The sequence below is a fragment of the Hibiscus syriacus genome, unplaced genomic scaffold (assembly GCF_006381635.1).
Source record: "Hibiscus syriacus cultivar Baekdansim isolate YM2019G1 unplaced genomic scaffold, ASM638163v2 tig00113725_pilon, whole genome shotgun sequence".
NCBI classification, from domain to species: Eukaryota; Viridiplantae; Streptophyta; class Magnoliopsida; order Malvales; family Malvaceae; genus Hibiscus; species Hibiscus syriacus.
The window spans coordinates 18,489,344-18,514,832 of record NW_024063471.1 but is presented as its reverse complement, the minus strand read 5'-3'; the positions used below and the strand labels follow the sequence as shown (position 1 = coordinate 18,514,832).

Genomic DNA, 25,489 nt, shown 5'->3' with positions numbered 1-25,489 from the left:
TATGGATCGATATATTTTTATAAATTATCGATACTTTTTAGACGCTATTACTGCTTCTCTTTTAAATTCCAGAAGTGTCGATACTTATTTCAATGGAATCGATACTTTCAACATATCTGGTAGCACTTTACCGGTTTTGTCATAATAAAATCGGTTTTGTCATATTTTTACTTGTTATATTGTTATGGATCGATACATATTTTATTTGTATCGATACGTACCGACAAGCTAAGTTTACCGATTGTCAAATTTTTTAATATTTCTTCATGATTTCCACCTACAACATTATTATTACTCAACATTTCCGATAGCGCTAAACTGAATTTGTTAAATATCTTATTATGCTTCCGATAACGCCGTATATTAATCCGTCTTTCATGAGACAACCCCGTTTCAATCCAGTTTACTAGGCCTAGGAACTAAGATTCGGCTAAACTCAGTTTTCATTAGAAATTTCCAGAAACATGTTCTAACCATAATAGTTTTTTTTTTAAGAACAAGAAGAACAAAGGAAAACCCTATCTGAGTGCAAACATAAAGAAAGGTCCGTGCCTTAAGTGCAGGCAGGCTATTGATTTTAGCTATTCTCAATTCAACTACAGTAGTCAGCGCTTCTTCTTGCTTGCTTTTGCAGCACTGGGTTTTGACGGGATCGCAATCAGGTGGATGAACAAAACCACAATCGAGATCACAGAAATTTGAGATCCATAATTAGCCAGGGCTTTATATTGATTTCAAGGTATAGGTAATAGGTAGTAGCTTATGTATTCCATAAATCAAACTTTGAGAGGCAAAGGTTAAGAACTAGATGGTCATATTATTTTCTCCTGAAACAATTATGGCAATGCCTGAAAGAAATTCCTATCCGTCCAAATTTTAGATGCATATATGATCATTTTAACAAATATAACAGGAATCATTTATACCTTAGCCTTCAATAGTTAGTGACCACCAAGGCGTGTTCCAAAAGTAACACACACAAAAATGATTTAGTAACATTGAAAAAGGGAAAAAAGATATTGAATAGCTATGGTTCATTGATTACTGTTATTCCAAACGAAACTTACCCACTCAAACTTCTCTGGAGATCTTTCAAGAACATCCAACGGCAAAATTTCAGTTGAATAAGCCTCCTAAAAACACAACAAACTAGAGCATTAGAGCTTATTTCGACAATTTCTTCTCTTACATTTTAAGAACAGACTCTGTAGTTATCTGAAACCTGTAAAGCAGCTTTTGTGGGAATCCGGAAAGTAATTACTGCTGGGGCACCATAGAACATTCCTTGCTTTTTGGCCTCTAATTCAAATGGATGAGATAGAAGAGCACCACTGCAGAGTAAAGTTCAGCGTTTTAGTTGATTCAATCCTGGAAGAACATATTCATTAGAATTAAACAAAAGCAAAACTCAAGCATCAAGTTTCTCCCACGTCTGTGAAGTGTTACCATTGACAATATCAAACATTTATTGGGGCCAGCTATCATCGACGACACTCACATCATATGCTGTCCTGAATCATTTTTTTTTGTTCAGAAAGATTGCTCCTCATGTTAGATAATATCCCAACAACACAAAAATGCAAGAGACATCCAAAAATACTCCACTTGTGAATTGGCAGGAACATCAAAAGAAGAGAAAATAGACAATGCTTCTTACAACCACTCCAGAGTTGCTATAATTTACAGCAATAAATTTCAAGCATTATTTTGGATCATATAGTAAAACCAACCTCCAATTAGAATTGATAGTCAACTAGGTTAGAACAGAACTTTACATGAATTGGAAATATAACAATAATATTGAATATTCATGGATATGCAAAACTTTAGAGCATAAAAAGTTATGGAAAATGAAAAGGAAGTGTGCCAAAGTATTCTCTAGGCGTAAATATCAAAAAGGAATACAATATCCTTATTTTTCAAAATTTATTGAAATGATCAGTCAGATTTACTATTTCATTTCATTTATCCTAGATCCAAATAACTAAAACAATAAATGAAATTGGCTTTAAATCAGAGCAATCTTTTCTCACATTAAAATCAGCTGCATATCATGCAAGGCTTAAAGGTAATTGAATACGTACAAGAAGAATATATAGAATTCAGCTCAAAATTGAGGATCAATTCAGAATGATAGGTAAATCTGGATAAAATTAAAGAGAAAAAAAAGATAGAGAAAAGCACGAGAAGCCTTGGTTGTAGATTTCAATGGAGACGGAGACGCGTTCGGAGCCTGATTTGAGTCTGGTCAAGGATGCTTTCTTGTGAGCGATGATGAATGGGGCGTCGCCTGTGGCGGTAGCTACTGTTACAAAGAACATAACAATCAATGTCTTCACCAGCAGATTTCTGATCAGCGTTGCCATGAGCGTGCCATTGCGGATTTCTCTTTTCTTCTTCGGATATTGAGGTGGTTGAAGAGTTGAATAATAATAACATCAAGACACTTGGGAGAACTCAACCAGATTCTGGTAAGAGGCATATACTGTAACACCCAAAATTAGGGGATGAGTTTTTGAATCTTATGGGTAGTTTTAGGAATTTCAAGAAATTCAGGGATCCATTCTGGAATGTACCCATTTTTTCATGGTCAGTAAAATTTAACCCTGCTCGATTGATCGAACCAGATTTCCCAAATGGTTGTCTACCCTAATTGCAGTCGGCCTTCCTAAAAATTAGTCGCAGTCCAACCGTCTTTGGAGCACGCCGTTGCATCCTCCGAGCTTGCCATCGATTGGCTACCTCGACTGACCCATAGATCGCCCAAAATGGTTGTCGTCCATCGTGAATTGAGAGAGAAGTCACCCAAAATCCCCGTCGCCTTCCCCTTAAAATTTTTCTTGCTCCGACCGCCAGTGAGTGTCACCACTCGTCCCAATTGAACCGGTGAACCACCTCGACCAAAACCCCTCAACTCTCTTCCCCGGATCAGTCGCCAAACGACGGGTGGAGCACAGTATAGCTTCGACAGAAACACCCCAATCGCTGTTCGGTTTTGCGTTAATTTCGGTCGATCCGGTGACCATCTTGCATCACTGCCTGTATCAACATATTTCCCTTCCAGTTTCGATCAAAACCAGATCGGGGTTGTCGTTCACCGTCATTATTTTCATCGACCACCGGCGTGGGTAAGTTATTAGTTTATTTCGATTGTTTTGGATGGGTTATTTGATGTTGTTAGATTGAATGTTGGTCTAATTTGGTGATTAGCTGCTTCAGGAAGAATCGATCGTCCGCCCCGAGCCTATCGTCGGCGTCGCACATCGCCACCTGCGCGTGGGTTTGTTTTGGTTGGGAAAGATTCTAGAATCGGGTCGATCCGTCTGCCCGACTCACCTATCCGGTCCGACCCGACCCGCTTGGTCCAGTCCAGTCACCGAGTCAACTCGGTCTGAGTCAACTTGACCGAGTCAACACGTTGACTTTGACTGTTGACCGTTGACCAAAAGGTTAACTTTTTTCAAAAAGATCACGTTTTATGTTTTTCGACATCCTGAGTCCGAATTCGAAGTCCGTTTTGTCAAATTCGCACCTGATAAATCATTTTTCGATGTTTTACCTTCAGAATTCAAAATGGTTTCTAAATTGAGTTCAGTTTCTGACGTAAATTTGGTTACCTTGTATCCGAGGGATTATTGGAAGTTGAATTAAAGTTTGAGGGAAATCGAATGGAGTTAAATGGTTGATCGATATGGCATAAAAATCGAAGTAATACTCTACTCCCTTTGTATGTTATTCGGAACTCATGGATGGGTGGTAAATGTTTGGTTGGAAAGATTGATCCATTAAATGTATTTAACTATCATTAGAATCAGACGTAAATTGAAATAAGGACATAGCATGGTATAAGATTTAGACAGCTCGATAAAGAGAAATTGGAAGATCAATCGAAAATAATTATAAGTTTAGTGATCCAATAAATAAATGAATCGGTTTCAAGATCCGTAAATTCTAATAAATTTCTTTAAAAGTTAAATATTGAGATTATTTGGATAAGAAATTACCTAAAATAACCCTAAGGTATAAAATTATGAAAATGCCCTTGTACTAAAAAGTGACCAAGATTTTTCCTAATGGTTAAATTAACCTCCAGTGAGTAAACGAGCAAAGTAATCTGAACTTTAATGGAACTAGAATACTTTCAAGCCTAAGTTACCCGAAGTAATGCCACTGCCGAAATTGGATGAAATTACGATAATACCTTTAAAGAGCAAAAAAGCAATATGGATGACTATGATAATGGAGACGACCTGAGAACTCATATCTTGATTCACTTGAATCATGGAATCACCTATTTAAATTCCAGATCTATATTGGATTTATAGAAATGCCCCTAAAATGTAAAATGATCTAAAGTATTTCCAAGACCTGGAATGTCTAAAGCCTCAAGCTCTGAAATAAAAAAATTAACCTCGAATACCTATATGACTATATTATTTGACCAAGTTAAGGAATGGAAGTACTGTATGTATTCGAATTTGCGGAAACGACCGAATTACTCAGGAAACTCCTAAGCGACCAAGGTAAATTGGAATACTAATTGAATTAAGTATCCCGATGACCTTGAATTAATTGAATGACTTGGATAAGTCTGGAAACACTAACGATCTTGCTTGATGTACTGTCTGTATGGGTTATGAACCACGAATTAAGTACGTCAACAATTTCTGATATTGTTGCACTGTGGAAATGAAATAAAGGCAATTGGAATATATGTTCGTCTCCATAAGATATATTCAGCGATGATACTGAAGGTGATCTATAGACAAGAAGTGTTGGTATTAAAAAGTGAATACCATAGAAGGGCAATGAATTGACTGATAAGCATGCATTAGTTCTGGGAGTTGTTCAGCTCGAGTAACTCGATAATCCGATAGATTGACACAGATTGTAAATGTCCTAAATCTTGGTTTCTCCCTTATCAACTCAAATCACTCCGGTCATATCTGATCACACAAGTAACTTAGATGCAAATGATTCTGAATATCTCATTTGTTTCAATTGGACTTAAAATCCTGATAATTCAATTCATAATGTTGAATACCTCTGAATTGTTAAGTAATGAAATCACTCTCAGTAAATCTGAATCTAAAATTATTATGTATAAAGGTTCTTGAACACCTTTCTGGTGCACCTGAAATTATAGCGGAATTATAAAGTATCAACTTTAAATGTCTGATTAGTTCCATTAGTAATCGATTCCTTTAAATAGTACCTCGTTCCCAGAGTCAGATCAAATTACAAAAATTTCATGTTTTACTAATAACTACTAAGTGCTTCTGAAAAATACTTGAATCCTCTAGTGTGTTCCTCATGTACTACATGAATGTTTTATATGTTTTAAAATGTGTTTTACCGAAATTTATTGATTTACTGGCATATGAACCATGGCTACACGGTATGTGTTCTTCGATTACGGTTTTCAACGAAAAAATATGATTTGTTCATGATTTATGGAATCATGGAATTTACTAATTTATGAACTATGATTTTCTGTTTTCACTAGTTATACATGAACTGTTTTATTAGGACTTTATCTGGGTAGGTTGAAGGTTCAACTCTGATTAAGTTGGTATTCCTTACGGACCTAAGGTGACCCTTGGGTAGGCTCTGAGGCCCCGAGAAATTTTCTTGGGTAGGCTCTCAGGCCCCAAGGCACTCCCTTGGGTTAATCATGGGACTATATACGGTGTACAGGTGGAGGACAATTATATGGTTTATTCTAATGTCACGTTTACGAGATTTTACTGGATCACAATCTAGATGTTATGTTTTACTGTTAAAACTAATTTCTACTGGATTTTATATGGGTAGGATTTTGGAGTAATGAAGGTTCAACCCTGATCCAGCTGGTAAATCCTTACGGCCCTAAGGTGACCCTTGGGTAGGCTCCGAGGCCCCGAGATCTTTCTTGGGTAGGCCCTGTGGCCCCGAGTAACTTTCTTGGGTAGGCTCTTGGGCTCCAAGGCATTCACTTAGGGTGGCTCCCTCTGCTGTGTGCTTAGGGAAAACCCTTATGGATGCAGTTCTGGGAAATTGCATAACGGTGTTCGATTGAAGGGTTCCACTATGGTTTTGAAAATATATTTTAAACAATTATTGTCCTAAAGGATTTATATCTTTTCACTGGTTTTGGTTGGAACACACTAGACAAACTATTATGATTCTCTGAACCTGGATCTTTGATTGTTTCCTTTGAACTGTAATCTTCATGCTTGTTACTCGAATAAATATCAGTGGTACTGCAGCTTATCCCGAAAATGTGTTTAAGTTTAGTCAATAATGAAATTTTACGGCTTTTCATTTATCTGCATGTTCGTAGCATCAACTGGTAGTATTGTATTACTGAGCTTTCCAAAGCTCACTCTGTTACTCACCATTTCAGGTTAAAAGAATTGTACCAGTGCGACTAGCTATTTCAACAGGGGAGTTCCACCGGCATTGCTTGCAGAGTACGATGCAGGTGATTAGGGAGCATGTAGGTTGTAATTTGTTTTACATATGAGTCTGAAATTTGTTTTACTTCCGAATACTGTAAAATTTACTTTTGTATTTATAAATGAATTTTTATGATTTTATATGTTTTAATAAAAAAATTCAATTTTCTGAGATTTTCTACGATGGGTCGTTTCGGTGACTCTAATGTGACACCCCGGATCGGGCCATCCACAACGGTCTGAGGGGGTTACATATACCAATTGTATGTGCTCTTTCATAGAAATACGCAACCGGCTTCTTACATGTTGTGATTCATCATTGTTAAGGCCTCTTTTCAGCTTCTGATCTTAGTACTTAATTGATGATGAATTCTTTAAAGGATCTATAGACACATTGTTATACTCTAATTTTGTCCGACCAATGAAATCGGACCGAAAATATTAGAGGGAAATTTTGAAGGATTTTTGTGCATCGACATCAAATTAGTTTAAGTGGCTTTATTACATGGAAGTGAAATAATTTTGGGACTTGATGAGTTTCGAGCATTCATTTAAGAGGGTTTAGAGATCAAATATATCCATTTTAGGAAACTGAGGTCCTAAATAATACCAATTACCAAAAATTAAATATCGACAACAGTCAATTTAACTTAACCAAACAAACCATTAACCAAATACCCAAAAAATTAAAAATTCAACACCATATTAAAGTCCTTTTACATGTAACCAAATCAAAACCCATACCCATTATAAAGCCCAAACATTTTATCCGTTTACATTCAAATAAGCCATTATAACTTAACTCATCCATTAAACATCTAACCCATCACAAAAAACCCAGACCCAAAGGAGGCCTATTTGCCTAATATTTGATTTAGGGTTACGGTAAAACCCTAACTGCCATGGAACGAGAACCCGCCACCAACAGCCTTCCTGGACTATCCACGCTGGTGGTTCCCACGTCCAGGCAAGAAGCCTTCAGCAATGGTCCCCCTCGCCACGATGGCCCTTTCCCAGCAAGATTCCTCTACGCATGCAACCGAGCATTGATTCCCTTTCATTTGAGTGTTTCACGCCATCAACAAACAAAGCAGTGGTCCCTAGAAGATTTCTCCTCATCAGCAGCCAACATGCACAAAGAAAAGAAGACGGATGAGTTGTTCAAAATCTATAAGGAGATTGGATAAAAAATAGTCTCCAATTAGATTGTTTTTCTTTTGTAACGCTTATTTAGTTGAAAACATCAACATAGAGAAATGAATTTACCGAGTAAAAAAAGTAAAAATATTTAAACAAAACCCAAGGTGATCAACATAACTAATAAAAAAAAAGAAAGACATAAATATTCAACAGGTTAAAGTGATTAATGGATACACTAGTAAAAGGATGGGATGAAATATTGATAAGTTGCAATGAGATACATCTTTTTATGTTTAATTCCTCCATATCCTTATTATAATTTGAGTTTAAGTATGAAGATTATGTTTGTTTTGATTTAGGAGGTGAAATATGGATGTAATGGTGATAATTGACTCAAAAGCATACTTTTAGCCTTTTATGTGAGAATCAAATCTTTTGGGTGAATATGAAATTGAGTAGAAGACTACCTTCGATAAGATGTGACCACACCTTATAAATAACTCGCGACTGATGTCTAATATGCATCTAGTCAGAAGACCATTTTTGATAAGGCGTGACCACGCCTTGACTTACATGCGACTGTTGTTTGATATGAAGAGTTGACTTTTTGGAAGCAAATATGGCATGAAACTCACTTTTATGGATATTTCCATTATTTTGAAAGTATCTGGACAAGAATCAAATCTCTTTTCTATTAGGACTTTATTTATTTTGAGTTACCTTTATTTTAGCTTTTTTCTTATTTCATTTAGACTTTATTAAAATGGATCTATCTTTCTTTTAGGGTTTTGGCTCTCTATATAAAGTGTTCATTCTCCTCTTTAGGGATTATATATCTTTCTACCGCACAACTTCTTCTATATGGTATTTCTATTCCACCATGAGGCTAAGCTTTTATTTTCGATTCAAGGGTGAAACGATTCCGTTGTAATTTTGTGAGCCTTGTGCTAAACTAGTATTTCTCCTTTAATCCAAGTAATCTTTATTTCTTATTCTTATTTTATGAATTCTTGATATTGATTAAATTGATGCCTTAATTCAATATTGAGTTTTCTATCGCTAATCATAAGTATCAAGGGGTAAGTCTCATTATTTGTGTTTGTTACTGTTTATTATCCCAACTTCGCATCGCACATGATAATCTCTGAGGAAACAAAAGTTCAAAATTAATTGATTTTGTTTTATTTGTTCCCAGAATTCTTAATGCTATCATTAACGGTAAGATTTGATTTGAATGCTTGTTGCAAATGAGTAGGCTAATCAATTATAAAAGGGGAATCGTACTTGTTATGGTTCCAAGCAAGTGACTAATTACTCGGATATTGAAAAATCGATCTTTTAATCCCTTTGAATTGGACGTTTGGTAATAATTGATTTTCGTTATTTTATTTTTAGCTTTATTTCTTGATTTTAGTTTCATAAACCAAAACCCCCATTTTACTTTTATTGTTTTAAAATTGAGATTCTAATTTCAACTCTCTTGGGATTCGATTTGATCTCACTATTACTACAAATTAGTTTAGTAAAATCAGTTTTTATTTTACAGTACTTCGACAACCTTATCAAAACCCAGAATTCTATTTCAACCAGAATATCAAAAACTAACAAATAACAGGCAACAAAATCAATTGATGACCTATTTTGTTCCTTGAAACAATAAACAAACACCAATATAAGGCAGATAAAAAGCGTACGCGGTTGCTTTTACGGCACACATTCACCAGCATCAACCAGAAGCAAAGCTTATTTAGTTGAAAACATCAGAATAGAGAAATGAATTTACCGAGTAAAAAAAAGTAAAAGTATTTAAAGGTCAATGTAACTTGAAAATGGAAACTTTAAAGCTAATTTTTTCTTCTTTTGCGTCTTGTAGGAGAAGGGAAAAGGAAAGTGACTAGGGTATAAATGAACAAGTCATTCGGTGAACTGTTCGTGAAGCATTCGTATAATGTTCATTTATGTTCGTTTTGCTAAACTAAATAAATGAGTATGAACAAAAAAATATATGTTCGTTTAATAAATGAACGAACACAAACATATGTGTATTCAATTCATTAATGTTCATGAACAAACTCATTTATAAGCTCGTTTATCAACTCGTTTACCCGGTTCTCCATTTCATTTTATTTTTTAAATATTAGTGAAAATAGGGACTAAATTGAACATATGGTAAAAGTTGAAATTTAAACTATAAATTTTAAGGAATTTAAGTACTAGTGGCATAATTTTATTATTTTCCTTTAGGTTGCAAATAAAAGAGAAATTAAAAATTGAACATATATAAAATGATAAATGAACACTAAACGAACGTGTTTGTGAACATTAAACAAACATATTCGCGAACAATAAATAAACGAACACGAACATCTTCAAAAATAAATAAGAGAACATGAACACGATATTAAAAATTTAATTAAAAGCGAACGTCTTCAAAAATAAATTAAAAAGCGTAGACATAACCTTATTCATTGAAGCTCGATTTATTTACACCTCTAAAATTGACTAATGTTGAGAGTGTGACTTATATGATTATAGAAACCCATCTCTTTCTATGTTTGATGTTTATAATGTTGGAAAAATATATTGATGCAAAAAGAGGCATTAGTATTGACTGGAAAATATATATACTGAAATATATTAATAAAGAACCAATTTACTGTGTCGTGGTATTAACCACTACCTTAGAAACAAATTCGCCCCAATGTGTGTAATCGCTCCAATAGGCAAATCGTCGCTCGAGGTTAACACGGTCGCTCCAAATTTTGTACACTCGAAACCGGAGTGGAATGCTGGACTTATGATCGAAAAGCACAAAGAGAACAATTTTAGAAAACACTTGGAGAGTGAATTCTGAATGCAGAGAGTGAGTTGAGAAGCTGAATTCAGCTATTTATTTATAGGCTAGAAGTAAGGGTAAATTCATCCAATAAGAAAATCAAATTAAATTTGATTTTAATTCTGAATTTAAATTCTTTTGTACTCCTGAAATGTCTTAATGAATCCAGCTAAAAAAGAGACCAGGTTCATTGCATAAAAACTCAACAGTTATAACTCCTAAAATTAAATCAGATAACTCCTGTAACTCCTGATATTAATAGCTTGTCTCTCCCATGAACAAAGCTGGAAATCAGTCCAGATACATCTTAAGTTCTGATTTAATTTAGAAAAATAACTGTTGAAAACATTTTGATGTTTCAATATAACAAATTAAGTTAAAAGAATTTTAATATTTTACAAAATATTTTCTAAGTAAATTCGATATAATTATTCGAATATCAAAATATTACTCCAAATCTTTCAAATGTCATTTTTAATCCTTACTCAAGTGTAAAATTAAGTTTTAATCTTAAAATAATTTCAAAACAATTTTACAAAGTATTTGAACCATTTCAAAGAAAAAAATTCCAGATTGTCCAAAGGGAACCGATTCCCCACCAAGGGGGTACCGATTCCCCCCAAGGGGGTAACGATTCCCCCTTGAATGGTTTGGCTCCGAGAAAAACAGAATGCTCGGAGGGAACCGATTCCCCCCCAAGGGGGTACCGATTCCCCCTGATCAACGGTCGAAATATTTAAATTTTACACTTAGGGAATCGATTCCCTATGAGGGGGTACATATTCCCCCCACGCTCCAAGTTGTTTTATTAATTGATTTCACACTAAAACGACTCCATTGACTCCACTAATCATCCCCAACGTTTAGAATCAATTGAAGGAGTATTTAAACAAGCTTAGAAGCCATTGATCAAAAACAAGAAACAACAATTATCAAGAATTGAGAGAGAATCAAAGAGAGCATCAAACTCATTTTTTGAGTACTTCAAGCCTATTTTTCATTCAATATTCATTGTGCTTTCAAGAACACCATTTGAGCTCTATTGTATTTATCCTTGAGTGTTCTTTCTTTATTCTAGAATTGTGCAAATAATCTACCTTGTGAGGTTTTCCTTGTAAGTTTGCAAATTTGTGTATTTCTCTTTGAAAAAGAGTGTGCTCAAGAATTTGGGGTATAATTATTGAGGGAGTTGCAAGGTTACTATTTGTCCTCAAAAGAAAGAACAAATTAGTGAATTTGTTGGAAAATCCTTAGTTTGGATAGCTAAGGTAGTGGACGTAGACTTTGGTTGAGAAAGTCGAACCACTCTAAATCGTTGTGCAAATATTTTCAATTTTCTGCAAAAGCTTCCACAAAAATATTTATTGCCAATTCACCCCCCTCTTGGCCAATTCCATCGATCGATTAACTCAATAATTGATAAAGATGCCGTCCACTTCCGGTTCATTCTCCATGGAAGAATCCAGACCAATTGACGTGCCCCCACACTTTAATGGAACAAATTATCGTCGTTGGAAGAAGCTTATGATGATATTTATCCAAGCATTTGATATGGAAGCTTGGATGATGATCGAGAAAGGATATTCTTCTCCTACAAAGAAGGCAAAGAAGTGGAGTGATCAAGAACGTAAGAAAGCTCAACAAAATACAAAGGCTATGCACATGTTGTGTTGTGAAATTGATCCTAATGAATATAAAGGAGTTTCTTCTTGTTCAAATGCCAAGGATATGTGGGATAAGCTTGAGGAGATCTATAGAGACAAGGAAGAAGAAGGACCAATAAAATTGACGTCTCTATTAGCTTTCACAGAGCCAAAGGTATCTTCTAACTCAAATAGATTAAATTCAAAAATCTTTTAATGAGTTACAAGATGCTTATGATGAATTATTTTCGGAGTTTGAGACCATGAACTCCAAATACAATAAATTGATTTATAAATTTATTGCTAAAAATGATCTTCTTTTGAAAGCTAAAACAGACTTGGAAAATCAAAATGAAATGTTGAGAAAGGAGTTAGAGCTTTCAAAAATAAAATCTGAAAACTTTGAAAAAGAAATTTTCAAATTAAACAAACTTATTCTAGAAACGAAAATGGATTTTGAAAATCAAAATGAAATCTTGAAGAAGGATTTAGAGCTTTCAAAAATGAAATTTGAAAGTATTGAAAAAGAAATTTTTGATTTGAAAGTTAAGCTTGAATGCTTAAAAAAAGGAAAAGATATCATTTTAAATAATTCATCTAGTTCAATAATGACAATATGTTCACATTGTCATTATCATGGTCATAAGGAACATACTTTTCCTTTAAAGAAAGGAAAACGATTTAAAATTAGACAAGTATGGGTTATAAAAGGAACAAGAGGCATTGAAACTAATGTTCAAGGATCCAAAGTAATTTGGATACCAAAATCTACTTAAATGTCTCTTGTAGGTGTGTGGGAGCAATGATGATGAAGATGATGATATTCAAGATGCTCTAGCCACATATGAAAAAGGAATGGGTAACCTCTAAACTTAATGTTTTTATTTTATTTGGTTGCTCATTTAGTTTATGCATGCATGAGGTTTTAAATGTTGAATAATTCTAAATGATTATCCTTTATCTCATGTATGTTGAAAAATATTGTCTGATGAACATAGTAATTTTTGGTAATGTTTTATAAACTCTAGTTCATCATATTAATTTTTGGTCAAAATTGTTTTTGATATATCTTTAACAATTGATATCGGTTTTTTTCAAGAACTTTGGTTTTTTCAAAATTTTGACCTTAAATTTTTCTTAATGTTTATGCATTTTTTTAGTTTTAATGCATAACATTTTCAAAAACTTTATGCATGTGCTTTTAATCTTGATAATCAACATTGCATAATGTTTTGTATGTGAATGGACTAAAGCATAATCCGATTAGATGAATTTGACAAAAGATACAATGTCTTATTTTAAATTAAGTGTTTGCAAAATTGATTGACATTGCATCTACTTTGATTATGCTTGTTGGTCATAGAATAGGAAACATTTACATGGTGCATTTAGATTCTATTAATATGACTAATTTATGCCTAGTTGCTAAGGATGAGCATGATAGTTGGTTATGGCATAGGACACTAGGACATGCTCGTATGAGTGTTTTGCAAAGATTGATTCAAGGAGATTTAGTTAGAGGGTTGCCAAAGCTGAAATTTGATAACAACAAAATCTGTGATGCTTGTGCTAAAGGAAAATATAGAAAAGCTTCCTTTAAGTCCATTAATGATGTATCAACTAGTAATCGATATATATCTTTTTGGGCTATCTAGGACTACTAGCTTGGGTGGAAAACAATATGCATTTGTCTTGGTAAATGACTATTCTAGATATACTTGGGTTCTATTCTTAACTGCTAAAGATGAAGCATTAGAAAAATTCATCACGTTTTCAAAAGTAATCCAAAACAAAAAAAGGTTACTCTATAACTAGTGTTAGGAGTGATCATGGAACTGAATTTGAAAATCTTGGATTTACTGAATTTTGTAATTCTAATGGTATTATCCATAATTTTTCAGCACCTAGAACCCCTCAACAAAATAGAATTGTTGAGAGGAAAAATCAAACTTTAGAAGAAATGGCTAAAACCATGCTTTGTGAAAACAATTTGCCAAAATATTTTTGGGCAAAAGCCACAAATACCGCTTGGTATGTTATTAATCGAGTAATGATTATGCATATTTTGAAGAAAACTCCATATGAACTTTTTAAAAATAAAAAGCCTAACATTAGCTATTTTCATCCTTTTGGATGTAAATGTTTTGTTTTAAACAACGGTAAAGACAATCTTGGCAAATTTGATGCTAAAAGTGATGAAGGAATTTTTTTGGGTTATTCCTTGAATTCTAAAGCTTAGCGAGTATTTAATAAAAGAACTTTAGTTGTAGAAGAGTCTATACATGTTGTTTTCGATGATAATCCCCTTCCGAGGAAGGATTCTTGTGTGAATGATGATGTAGGCATTATAAATATAAATGACGTTGGACATGACGTTGGAGACCCATCATCAAAGGAAGAAACGAAAGATGAGGAAACTCAATATCCTCTCGAGAATACAACCATTGAAGAAAGGGAAGTCTCTTACCCAAGGGAATACAACTATGTCAAGGATGTGAAATAATAGGTGATCCATCTAAAGGGGTAACAACTCGATCTTCTCTTAGAAATATTTGTAATTATGTTGCATTTATCTCATGCATAGAGCCTAAGAATATTAAAGAAGCATTAAATGATGAACATTGGATTATGGCTATGCAAGAAGATTTAAATCAATTTAGGAGAAGTAAAGTATGGACATTAGTTGAAAGGCCTAGTAATAAATCTACTTTAGGTACTAGATGGGTATTTAGGAATAAGATTGATGAGAGTGGTAATATAGTGAGAAACAAGGCTAGACTTGTTGCTCAAGGGTATACTTAAGAAGAGGGCATAGACTATGATGAAACATATGCGTCCGTAGCTAGAATGGAAGCAATTAGAATGTTATTAGCATTTGCATGTTTTCATGAATTTAAATTATATCAAATGGATGTTAAAAGTGCATTTTTGAATGGTTTTATAAAAGAAGAAGTGTATGTGGAACAACCTCCTGGTTTTGAAGACTCAAATTTTCCAAATCATGTTCTTAAATTGACAAAAGCTCTTTATGGTTTAAAACAAGCTCCTAGAGCTTGGTATGAAAAAGTGTCAAATTTTTTAATTGAAAAAGGTTTTTCAAAAGGGAAGGTTGACACTACATTGTTTTTAAAGCATAAAGGTAAAGATTTATTAGTAGTTCAAATTTATGTTGATGATATAATATTTGCTTCTACTAATGATGTTCATTGCCAAGAATTTTCTAAGCTAATGCAAAGTGAATTCAAGATGAGCATGATGGGGGAGCTCTCATTTTTCTTGGGACTCCAAATCAAGCAAAGAAAAGATGACATCTTCATCAATCAAGCTAAATACGTCAAATATATGCTTAAGAAGTTTGGACTGGAAAATAGGAAAGCTCATGATACTCCAATGAGCTCATCAACAAAGCTTGACATAGATGAAGGAGGTAAATGTGTGAATGTTAAATTATATAGGTCAATGATTGGCTCTTTGCTTTATCTAACCGCAAGTAGACTGTACATTATGTTTAGTGTTTGCTTATGTGCTAGATTTCAATCATGCCGTAAGGAATCACATTTACTAGCTGTTAAGAGAATCTTTAGATACCTTAAGGACACTCCTAGTTTAGGACTTTGGTATCCTAGAGACTCTAGCTTTAGCTTGCATGCCTTTTCTGATGCGGATTATGGAGGTTGCAAATTAGATAGGAAAAGCACCTCCGGTACTTGCCAATTCCTTGGAAATATGCTGATTTCTTGGTTTTCAAAGAAACAAAATTGTGTTGCATTATCTACCACTGAAGCGGAATACATTTCAGTCGGTAGTTGTTGTGCACAAGTTTTATAGATGAAACAACAACTTTTTGATTATGGAATTGAAGTAGGTAACATTCCTATCAAGTGTGACAATAGTAGTGCTATTTGTCTCACTAAAAATCCCATCCAACACTCTAGAACTAAGCACATTGAAATAAGACATCACTTCATTAGAGACCATGTCGCTAAGGAAGTTCTAGTTCTAGAATTTGTTGATACTTTGCACCAATTAGCAGATATCTTTACAAAACCTTTAGACAAGGAAAGATTTTGGACACTTTGGAGAGAATTAGGTTTAACTGACCTATCTTCACTTAGTATTTAAAATAATTTTAGCACTTTTAAGAATAAATGAAAAATACTTATAATAAATTTTGATTGCATTCTTTGCTATTAGTTAGGGGGAGTTTATGATTCTTTGTGAAAAATTGATTATATGTTTAAATAAATTTTAATGATAAATTTGATTGATTGAACATAGTTAATTTTTCGTAATATGAGTTGCCAATACCACTAGAGAAAATTAATTTAGCATTTTGAGTGTTTAAAATCAAATTTTAGCAATTTTAGTGCTGAGGGAATCGATACCCCCTTGAAGGGGAACCGATTCCCCCTTTGAATGGGAACCGATTCCCCCTTTGAATGGGAACCGATTCCCCCTTTGAATGAGAACCGATTCCCTCCTTTAGGGAATTGATACCCCCACGAGTTCTGGTTATTAAACGCCCAGAAAACCTTTTCTCTTAAAACCCTCTCCTCTATCTTAAACGTCGTTCATCCTCTCTTTCTCTCTAAATCTCCATTTTTGCCAAAATCATCAAATACAAGTCGGAATTAGATCTTTCTTCAACTTCTAATCCTTGCAAACAACATCACATTCTCATTAAATCCAAATTTTCAAGGTAATATTTCAAAATCCTCTATTTCATTGATTTTTGAACTTAGGACTAGTTTTGATTAGTTCTAAGATGAACATTACATCGAGCATTGGTTATATGATGATTTTACAACCAATTTCATCAAAAAAAACTCAATTTTTCAAAATTATCTTTTAATTTTGAAATAAAAAAATCGAGAATTGTTGTTTTAATTGATGTTTTTGATTCAATTATGTTGTTTTCATAAAAACTATACGTATTATGATTTTCAAACATTATTTTCCAAATAGTTTTTCAAAACATTGCCCTTTAGGATTTAATTTAGAGAACCTTGAAATATTGAGGACTCATTTGAGTTTTGGGTTTGATTATATTGCATACATGTTTTTAAATTTGCAGGTTACATATTCTATTCTGATTCTTAAACCATGTCAAATCCTAAACGACCTAGGACATTGTCTAGTCGCTCAAGTCAAAACCAACCTCTTATTCCTCCACCCAATCCAAATAACCCAAATATGATCATTCTGAACTCTTGTTTCACGTACCTGGTCATAGACAAGATCTATATCATAGGTACCATACTTGTTTTGAGTCATACAAAATCCGGGAAGAACGTATCCCTTTGATCCAAGCTATAGAAGATATGGACTTCCAATATCTTCCTACTCTTAAATCCTAGAAGTTTGATAAACTCTTTAAACTCAAACCTTTGGTTTATCATCAATTAGTCCGCATTTTTCTATTCCAATGTGGTTTGTGTCCAAAACGAGCGCCGATCTGAAATTATAGGAATTCAATCCTATCTTTTAGGAAAATTCATTTTTATTGACTCCGGTACAATCGCTACCCATTTTGGACTAGATAACTCAGGTTTAATGAAAAAGAGACTGTGGATTCACCCTATAAGGCTAAGGATAGTGAGAGTACCCTAAGAACTTATCGTGATAGATTCCTTCATTATATGATCTCTTAGTGGTTTAGACCATCCAGAGGTAGGTACTCTTCCCTTAGGAATATAGTTATATGGTGGATACACTGTATCCAACATAAAAAGAAGATTAATCTGCCACAAATCATCTTTAGTGAGTTTCCATAAACACTATTCCTTCAAAGAATATAGAAATCTTGGTTTATGGCTGTCTCCTTAGTAATTTGTTTATCAAACTCGGTCTTAGGGTCTCTTTTGATATTCCTATCCCTCTTCAAAACCAAATCAATCTTACTTCCTTGAAGAAAGCAAGATGGAAAAATGATAAGGAAACGGGCCAATGGATTTATCATCCCGAACTCAGAACTTTGAATTGTGAAACATTTTGATGTTCATGGATTGTTTTATTTTGGATGTTTGAATTTGTTGGATAATTGGATATTTGAACTTACATGCTTATATATTTGGTTTGATTTTAACTTTCATTTTGAGCTTAATGTTTATTTTTACATCATTTACATATTAGTTGCATTATGACCAATTTTTATCATTTCACATTATTTATGAATATTGAATTATGGAACTAATGGCTAATCTTTCTCTTGATTGTGATCTTAGCAGCTTAAGCTATATCTAAATATCAATTGGCTAATTTTTCAAAAACCTTGTTTAAAAACGTTTTAGAGTCTTTTTGATTTAACAAAAAGGGGGAGAAGATGTATTATAGTAAGGGGATGTATTATAGTAACGGGGAGTAATTTCAAATTTGATTTCAAAATGATTTTCTTAAAAATCTTAAAATTACTCAAATGTTTTGTTATATCAAAAAGAGGGAGATTGTTGAAAACATTTTGATGTTTCGATATAACAAATTAAGTTAAATGAATTTTAAGATTTTACAAAAGATTTTCTAAGTATATTCGATATAATTATTCGAATATCAAAATATTACTCCAAATCTTTCAAATGTCATTTTTAATCCTTACTCAAGTGTAAAATTAAGTTTTAATCTTAAAATAATTTTAAAACAATTTTACAAAGTATTTCGAACCATTTCAAAGACAAAAATTTTAGATTGTCCAAAGGGAACTGATTCCCCCCCAAGGGGGTACCGATTCCTCCTGAATGGTTTGGCTCCGAGAAAAACAGAATGCTCAGAGGGAACCGATTCCCCCTAATCAACGGTCGAAATATTTGAATTTTACACTTAGGGAATCGATTCCCTATGAGGGGGTATTGATTCCCCCCACGCTCCAAGTTGTTTTATTAATTGATTTCACACTAAAACGGCTCCATTGACTCCACTAATCATCCCCAACGTTTAGAATCAATTGAAGGAGTATTTAAACAAGCTTAGAAGCCATTGATCAAAAACAAGAAACAACAATTATCTAGAATTGAGAGAGAATCAAAGAGAAAGCATCAAACTCATTTTTTTAGCACTTCAAGCCTATTTTTCATTCAATATTCATTGTGCTTTCAAGAACACCATTTGTGCTCTATTGTATTTATCCTTGAGTGTTCTTTCTTTGTTCTAGAATTCTGCAAACAATCTACCTTGTGAGGTTTTCCTTGTAAGTTTGCAAATTTGTGTATTTCTCTTTGAAAAAGAGTGTGCTCAAGAATTTGGGGTATAATTCTTGAGGGAGTTGTAAGGTTACTCTTTGTCCTCAAAAGAAAGAACAAATTAGTGAATTTGTTGGAAAATCCTTAGTGTGGATAGCTAAGGTAGTGGATGTAGACTTTGGTTGAGAAAGTCGAACCACTCTAAATCGTTGTGCAAATATTTTCAATTTTCTGCAAAAGCTTCCACCAAAATTTTTATTGCCAATTCACCCCCTCTTGGCCAATTCCATCGATCGATTAACTCAACAATAACTTTAACAACCTCAGTAGCCTATAAATATCATATGAATCTTTCACATTTTTTTCATTTAATCTTTCAGAGAAAAATTCCTTACGAATTTTCTCTAAAAAGATAGTATTCGTGCGGACGTGTCAAATACACATATTACCACAACATGTTCTCTACCACTCAACAAGAGAATGGAGTATGTGAAGCTTAAATACCATTCCCACTAGTATTTCCAACTCTATGTGGGATTGAGCATTACCAACATTCCCCCACTAATGTGAAAGAATTATTCTAAAACTCGAAAACAAATCTTTCCAGAAGAGCAATAGCAAGATTAGTTACTTAAGCACTAGTGAATGTATCTTGAACTAGTACATAGTGATGATGATCAATCATTCTCTTAGATAAGTGAAACTAGTATTGAACTTTCTAAGATGAGGGGTAAACTCATAACACACAACTAACCTCTTCATCCACCTGAGTCCTCAATGTGTAAGATATATATATATATATATATATATATACAAAAGTATATATTTGGCTATCTTACCTCAGGATTCTAGTAAGTGTGCTAGAAAAATGGCCCAACATTTTTCATAGAAAGTGGCTAACCCTTCTCACTTACATAGGTTATTTCATCAGGTTCATCTCGACATAAACCACCCTTAACAGGGATATGAAATAATTAAGAGCTTTTATAATAGCTTAACTCACAAAGGGTATGATGATTTTCTTCAAGTTCATTAAAAATAAACCACCCAAACTCTTGGATAAAGAGTCATTAAGAATAATTATTCAACCTCATTAATCGGTAAATTCAATATGTCCTTCTCACTAAGACCATCCAAGCTTTTGGATTTGAATTTATTAAGAGTTTAAAAACTCAACCTTTCTGTCGGTAAGTTTGTTATTTCATTCTTATTTATGACTACCCACTCACTATGGGTTATGAACTTATTAAGAGTAGATATTCATCCAAAATCGGTAAATACATCAAGTCTTTCTCACTAAGACCACCCAAAGCCTAGGCTATGAATTTATTAAGAGCAATTAAGCTCATCATGGGCATGCACATTATTCATCATAGGGATAGGCAGTAGGAATGTGCACTATGAGTCTTTCTATGGTTTCGTTTGACCACATTGAACTTAGATAACTAAGTTGGATATCCACCATGAATTCCTCAACCAATGGGCTTTAAGCCCATCCCCCTCGAAGAATCTAGGACCAAGGATCTGCTAGGCTCCTTTCTGACTTCACATACTCTAAAGAGAACACTCAATTCTTTATTAAGTGTCTAACTGATTTATGCCTTATGCGAATGTCTTTGTTTTACCATTGTGAACATATTGCAGCTTGTGAATCACACAACAAAGAAATCGGAGGAGTCGGTCTTCCCCTCAATGGAATATATGCTAACAAGCTTCTAAATGACTCAGCTTCTTGCCCAGCTAGGTCAAGAGCTATAAACTCTGGATCCACGGTAGAACGAGCAATACAAGTATGCTTTGATGATTTCTACAAGATTGTTGCTCCACCTAAAGTAAAAACATACCCACTCATAGAACTTACCTCATCATTATCAGAAACCCAGTTGGCATCACAATATCCTTTCAGTACCTCAGGATAGCCAATAAACTCAAGTTTCCAATCTAAAGTACCCTTAAGATACTTCAATAAGCGTCTAAGAGCAATCTAGTGTTCACCACTCGGATTATGAGTATATCTACTTAGTCTACTCATAACATAAGCAACATTAGGCTGAATATAGTTCATTAAGAACATTAAGCTTCTGATTAATTTAGCATATTCTGTTTGGGAAACACTACTTACTTTATTCTTAAAGTGATATATGCTAGGGTCAGAAGGAGTTCGAACAGGGATGACATCAAAACTATCAAATTTCTTTAACATTTTCTCAAGATAGTGTGCTTGACTTAAAGAAAATCCTTTTTTAGTTTTGGTAATTTTGACTCATAAGATTACATTGACTTCTCCCAGACCCGCCATCTCAAATTTAGTGGACAAGAAACTGTTTGTTTTGTTAATGGACTCTATGTTAGAACTGAAAATCAACATGTCATCAACATACAAAACTTATGATGATGCAATCAGTACCAAACATCCTCGAATACACGCAAGCAAGCATCCGAACCATTCTCAATAAAACCAAAACTAAGTATAGTTTTATGAAATTTCTTGTACTATTGTTTCCATATAAATCTCCTCATCTAGATCTCCATTCAGAAATGTAGTCTTAACATCCATTTGATGTTCTTGCAACTTATGAATAGAGGCTAGTGCAAATAATAAACGGATCGTTGAGATGTTCATTACGGGAGAGTATAAATCAAAGTAGTCTAAAATAAACTTTTGAGTGAACCCTTTGACAACTAGTATTGCCTTGTACCACTGGATCAAACCATTTGGTCTCATTTTCTTCCAGAAGATTCATTTGCTACAGATTGGTTTAAATCCTCTAGGCAAGTCAACTAATTCCCAAGTATGATTAGACATTACCGATTCTAGTTCTTCATTGATAGCTCTTTTCTAGAAACTAACATCGATAGATCTTATAGCTTTTTTAGGATCCTCGTCTAATATTTAAGTTATATGATCAGAAAGAGAGTCTAAATCATTTATCTCAAAAATAAAGGAAGTGATAAAATTTGGTCCAAATAGCATTTTTCTTCTTCTAGGCTCGAAATCAATTTCTTGAGAAGACCTAGCAGGAATACTAGAAGAAGTGGATAAAATATTTTCTATTTGAGTTTTTGCATTTAACTACATTTTAAAACACCCCCACATTTCTAACATTTTAGGATATCCATAAGTGTCTTGAACAACGTGTAAACAAATTCTCAATCATACAAGAGTAAAGTTTGTTATGAGTTTTTGCCATAAAACTATATTTTAACAAACTCAAGTTTTGTTTACACACAATTATATTCTCAAAGTTTTGAGAAGTTACAAATCATTAAGATTAAAACGCATAAACCATTATGAAATTCTTTATGACTTTTTCTCATTCAAAATGAATTTTGGTTTTTTCCTAACTCTTCATAAGAAGAGTTTAGGAAATTATGAATATTATAACAAAGTTTATTGGAAGTTTTCAACTTTTCCTAACATCAGGAAAAATATTCTCAAGTTTAAAACTAGAGATTTTAGTACAAATTCTGAAATAGATAATCTCTTTTCTTTCATCTACTTAGGAAAATCACTTAAAGAGATTTAATAGCTACAACACACTTTTAGTAGCAATAGACTCTATCATATTTTTATTCATGATATTCAATATATTATCCTTAAAGAGATCATCATATATTTTATTTACTATGACTAAACTTGATATTCAACTCAACCAAATTAATCTCTACTCTTTTAACTTCTGCACTAAGTTTTAAGAGTTTTTATCTTGTCATAGTTTTTTTAAATTGAAATAGTGAGCATAGTAATGAACTGTGCACCAGGTAGGTTTCAATGAAAGAGAGGTGGTGCATTAGGCACGCTTAAGTACCAGGTCTTTCATAGAACCAATCCTAGACATGCACTTTCATACTCATCACACTACTTTTCAATAAATCATTTATATATTTTCTATTTCTTTAATTAAGGTCTCTTTAAAGAATTATGCTTGATACTTTTATTCACAATAGTATCTTATTAAGAATACATATTTTAGGCTAGCATTACTACCTTATCCTTAGTAGTACTACTTTAGTCTTTGCTAGTGGTTTTATCTCATTTCATACTATCCATTAAGTTTTAAAGACTAGCTTAAAGGCTCATGCAATCTAATTCATGTATTTAAAAGGCATGAATTAACAAGCAACAAGTCTAAATAATCTGACCTCGCAGGTGGAATCAAAATTCCAAATAGACTTGTTCATTTTCACCATGCATGCAACTTTATTCTTTACATCATCATTTTTAATCAGTATGACCCCAAAATCCCTCATGACCATCACTTCATCTAAACCAGCATCTCTTTTGTATCTTCTGAAGTCAAATGAAGAATATACATGGTTAGTCACGAAATTAATTTACTATCAATAATTAAAATAATTTATTGATAGTGACAAGAACCTTTTCTTTAGGATTTTGGTTTATTGTCTTCAAGAGATTATAGAATCAAAACTCAAATTTAACAACTATTCAGTTTGGAGAATCTTCTCGTTCAACATCATCATCTTAATGATTCTCCAAAATTGCAACCATTTTGTTGTCTTTATAAATTTCTCAAAAGAAATTATTAGTATGATAAAATAGATGATATTTATTTTCAACTTAATATTAAGAAACTGAATAATCTTACTCCACATGAAAATAAATAGTTACTCTTCTCCACATATGACTAGAAATAATTTAATATAAATAAAATCACATAATAAATTAAACCGAAATATATCTAATATATTTACATTATAGTCTGCCTTAAAAATATTTCAGGACTTTAAAAAGTCGAAAAAATAGTTTGTCGGTCTCATAGCTCAACTCATTGTACGTGAACCAACCATATTAAAATTCTTAAACACATAATAAATAATTAAATAAGACAGACCATGGAAACATGAAACAATTCACTAAGAATAAAACAGTCATCTACCACCTTTAGACAATTTTGTTAAAGTTTAATAATTTGTCATTAAAGCTTAATAAACAATTCAATTGCTTGCTAGAATAGACACATAAATGTTAAGGCATAATAATAATGCCATAAAAAAGCAAATAACTCTAAATAAAAAAATTAGAACCGCATAATATTTATAACACATTCATGATTACCAATAAATACCATTTATTAAAATGATATTACAATTCACATTGTTCTTAAACGCAGAGTATATGTGAATTTCCAAAAGTCATATTAATACACATTAACCAAAAGAAATGTGCATATATGCGTGTAACTGCATGAATTAATGCATGTAAATGCATTCACATGGCATTTTGTCGTTTCAAGTAATAATTGCATTTTTTAATCTGAGCATTATTCAGATATTGCATTACTTACAAACGTTTAAAAACATTTCTAATAAGTGTAAACAATCATTTTTGTCCGAGTTTACGTATTTATTATTATTATTATTAAATTATTACAAGACCAAATAAATAAACTAGGGCCCAATTACAAAATAGCAAACCCTACAAGACAAACTAGAGATCCAGAACCAGGTCCAGATCCAAAACCGATCCAGGCCCAAATTCAGACCCAAGAACCTGTCTAGGGTTTTTGCACACACATCTCCTGTCGCCTTTCTCATCCCCACTGTTCGAACAAAATGGAGATGAACGGCCCATATTAGTCTAATAGAAACCCTAGGGCTATTTTAGCCGCCGCCTCCAGGTGCTCCTGTCAACCGTTGCCACCCCATCACCACCTCACCAGATGAATTCAGAATATCTGGGTGCATTTAATGCACCCAGCAAGATAACCACACACATCATCGCCCCTATGGTGAGTCACCACCATAGCTCCAATGACTCACCAAAGCCTCATCATTACGAATGATGTCCAGGGCTTATAAAAGATCGATCCTGCAAGAAGAAAAAAATAGGGACAACCAGAAGATACATAGAGAGATACAAGCAAGGATGAAAGGGACGACAACAAGCAACGAAAAAAGGTAGCAAGGAACCAGCAAGGAGCAACAACCAACAATAACATACGTTCGAAAGTAAAAGAAAAAAAATAAAGAGAGAAGAAGTTTATCGTCTTCAGAGATCTTCAAACGTCGTTGAAATCCTCAATATCTTAGGGAAGTGGTGTCGTTCGGAGGTTAAACATTTAGATCTAGGTCGACCTATGGGTTTTTAGGAGGAAAGAAGCATGGATTCGGGCATGGAAAAATCATATTTGTGGTCCCTGTACTTTTTAAGCCTTACAATTTAATCATTGGATTCATGTTTTTGTACATTTCAATTTGGTCTTCTAATTTCATTTTATTTATATTTTAGTCACTAACCAA

The 25,489-nt window shown here is 33.3% G+C and overlaps 1 long non-coding RNA gene across 1 annotated transcript; it reads right to left on the bottom strand.

Annotated features, from left to right (window-relative positions):
• Positions 1 to 949: 949 nt before the first annotated feature.
• Positions 950 to 2,453, bottom strand: LOC120187456. The gene is made up of 3 exons (XR_005522291.1): positions 2,185 to 2,453; positions 1,223 to 1,511; positions 950 to 1,133 (listed from the first exon to the last, which is right to left on the bottom strand). It is a non-coding gene; the product is annotated as an uncharacterized LOC120187456 (long non-coding RNA).
• Positions 2,454 to 25,489: the final 23,036 nt, after the last annotated feature.